Consider the following 3,824-nt stretch of genomic DNA (forward strand, 5'->3'; position numbering starts at 1 on the left):
CGTGGAAAGAAAAATCTCTGAACGCTAGTATGACATACGACCCGATGTTTGCTACTTCGCCTATCTTTGTGACCGATAAGGATTATGAATTCTCTGTTGACCCTGAGTTAATCACTCTGGTCGAATCTGATCCTTTTCACGGTTATGAGTCTGAAACGGTTGTAGCCCATCTTACCAAACTGCACGATATAGCCACCTTATTCACTAGTGAGGAAAAGATCTGCCACTACTATATCCTCAAGTTGTTTCCTTTCTCGCTAAAGGATGATGCTAAGACTTGGTTCACTTCTCTTGCTCCTGGTTGTGTGCGTAGCCCCCAGGATATGGTCTACTACTTCTCTGAAAAATATTTCCGTGCCCATAAGAAGCAAGCTGCCTTGCAGCTAATATACAACTTTGCACAAGTTGAACAAGAGATTCTCCCACAAGCTTGGGGGAGGCTTATCCAGCTACTGAATGCTTTGCCTGATCACCCTCTTGAGAAGAACGAAATACTTGATATCTTCTATAATGGACTTACCGATGCTTCTAGAGACCACCTAGATAGTTGTGCTCGTTGTTTTTTTAGGGAACAAACTATAGAACAAGCTGAGATACTATTGAATAACATCTTGTGCAATGAGAATGCTTGGACTATTCCCGAACCACCTTCTAAACCAACTCCGAAGAAAAGAGGTATTCTATTCCTCAGTCCCGAAGATATGCAAGAAGCTAAGAAATCTATGAAAGAGAAAGGCATTAAATCTGAAGATGTCAAAAATCTACCACCTATCGAAGAGATCCATGGTCTTGATAACCCGATACACGTAGTAGAAATAAATTCTCTGCGTAGGTTTGATGAGAGTGATATTCCTTTTGATAAACCTGCTAGCTTATGCATGGATAAATTTGATAACTTTGTTGCCAAACAACAAAGTTTCAATGATTATGTTAGCAGACAATTGGAACAGAATGCTCATATGCTTAGTCATTTAAGTGCTTGTGTGGACAGAAACGTCAATGATCTTAAGCTCTTGAGTAAACATGCCTCTATGGTTACTACTCAAGTAGAACAAGTACTTAAGCTCAGAATGACTTGCTCAATGAGTTGAATGACAATTCTGTCAGAGTCGTCACTAGAGGCGGTAGAATGACCCAGGAACCTTTGTATCCTGAGGGTCATCCAAAGAGAATTGAACAAGATTCTCAAGGAGTTAGCACTGATGCACCTAGTCATCCTAGGAAGAAGAACAAAGATGATAGGGATTTGCACGCTAGCAACCCTGTTGCTGGTACACCTGAGAGTCCAAACGAGGTCTTTGTTTCTGATGCCGAGACACAATCTGGTGATGAACATGAGCCTAATGATAATATCAATAGTGATGTTCATGAAGATGCTCAACCTAGCAATGATAAGGATCTGGAGATTGAACCTGTTGATCTTGATTACCCACAGCCTAAGAATAGAAGATACGATAATAATGATTTTGCTACTAGGAAGCATGGTAAATAAAGGGAACCATGGGTTCAGAAACCCATGCCCTTTCCTCCCAAACCATCCAAGAAAAAGGATGATGAGGATTTTGAGCGATTCGTTGAAATAATTAGACCTGTCTTTATGTAAATGCATTTGACAGATATGCTCAAAATGTCTCCGTATGCTAAGTACATGAAGGATATTGTGACTAATAAGAGGAGGATACCTGAGGTTGAGATTTCCACCATGCTTGCTAATTACACCTTCAAGGGTGGAACTCCTAAGAAACTAGGTGATCCCGGTGTGTCCACTATACCTTGCTCCATTAAAGGCAACTACGTTAGAACTGCTTTATGCGACCTTGGAGCCGGTGTTAGTGTTATGCCTCTTTCTCTTAATCATAGACTTGAACTGGATAAGTTGACACCCACTGAAATCTCTCTGCAAATGGCCGACAAATCAACTGCTTTCCCTATCGGCATTTGCGAGGATGTGCCTGTTGTGGTTGCCAATGTCACTATCTTAATAGACTTTGTTATTCTGGATATTCCTGAGGACGATGCCATGGCAGTCATCCTCGGAAGACCCTTTTAACACTGCAGGGGATGTTATAGATTGCAACAAAGGCAATGTCACTTTCCATGTCAACGGTAATGAGCATACGGTGCACTTTCCGGAGAAACAATATCGAGTACATTGAATCAATGCTATCGAAAAAAATTCATTGATTCTTATTGGGAGCTTTGAATGCCCTATTCCTTCTGTTAAGATGAAGTATGATTTGCTTGTTGGGGAGATACACATCCCCATTGAGGTAACGTAGTGACTAATCGAAAATTCTCTATTCTCTTTTGAGATTCGAAAAGGTTTGTCGAGGAGACTTGATCAACCGCATTGACGGATTTCTCTCGATGACCATGAGATGGATGAATCGAGGAGTCACAAACCTCTATTCCAAGCTTTCACCTTCGGTTGCTTAGAAGAATAATGATAGATTTAGTTTAGTTTTTCCTGTTTTCTATTTTAGCGTCCCGTAGAAAAATACCCGAAAATAAAAGTTCTCCGAACGTCCTGAAAATCCAATATGACTTTTTCTGGAATTTTTGAAAAATACTGAGACGAAGAGCTAGTCTCGGGGCTGCACCAATGGGCCACAAGCCCTGGAGGAGTAGGCACCCCCCTGGCTGCGCCTACCAGGCTTGTGGGGCCCACGTGCACCCCCTCCACTCATTCTAGCTCCCATCTGCTTCTCCTACCTCCAGAAAAAATCGTTTCACAGCTCAAATCCGTGTTCTTGCTCTTCTTGCTAGGATTTTCGATCTCCTTGGTCAAAGCACCATTCTCCGAACTGTTTTGGGGAAATTACTCCTTGGTAAGTGACTCCTCCATTGATCCAATTAGTTTTTGCTCTAGTGCCTTATACTTCGCGTATTTTTTCTGCCTTGGTGACCTTATTCTTGAGCTTTGCATGCTAATTTTAGCTCGTCCCAGGTAGTTTTGATGCGTAATATGGCCTCTAGGCAATTGTGGGAGTAGTTGCTATGATTTTTGTTGAGCCTTGTTCACTTTTCCTTAGAGTCACTAAAAATTTCAGAAATTTGCAGAGATAGAAAAGGGAAAAGATGAGGAGGTTCTTAAGAGGCTCTTCAAGCCGTGACCCCAAGGATGATGGAAGTGACAAGAAGCCCAAATATCCGGTCCCCCGAGTTGCAGAAGTTCGAGCGCGCGAGTGGCCAAGCGATGTGTTCTTACGCGCCGCCGAACTTTATGAGGACATTTATCACTTGGTGGAGAACGCAGGCCTTACCGCCTACGTTGAAGATAAGTGTCTGCAATACCTCCTCCTCACTAATATCTTCGTACAAAGCCTTAACTTCTATCCGATGAAGAATCCTCCTATGGTTGAGTTCAAACTTTATGATATCCCCTAGCGCATGTCACTCCAGGATTTTTGCAATGTTTGCAAATTGCCTTTTGTTGGGGATATTCATGAACCTCGTCCACGGGACTTGGAGGCTTTCATCGATACTATTGCTGTGGGAGAGGAGAGAGGAGTGTCTTGCGCTAGAGCTGCCAGCATACATTTTCCCGTGCTTCGGTACTTCTCATTATTCGTGGGAAAATGTTTGATTGGCTGTGGGAAAGCTGGGTCCCTTAGCTCCCCAGATCTTGCGGCCTTGCGCGAAGCCCTTTATAATGATAAAACTTATAGCTTGGGTGCTATAGTAGCTCAACGGTTGAACACGAACCGTTCTAAAGGCGTTGTCTATGGAGGTATCTATGCTACCCGTCTTGCCAGACACTTTGAGATACCTATTAGACTGGACGAGGAAGAAGAGATTCTTCTTCCTGAGAGATATCTAGATTA

This window comes from Hordeum vulgare, chromosome 6H (genome assembly GCF_904849725.1).
Source record: "Hordeum vulgare subsp. vulgare chromosome 6H, MorexV3_pseudomolecules_assembly, whole genome shotgun sequence".
Lineage (NCBI taxonomy): Eukaryota > Viridiplantae > Streptophyta > Magnoliopsida > Poales > Poaceae > Hordeum > Hordeum vulgare.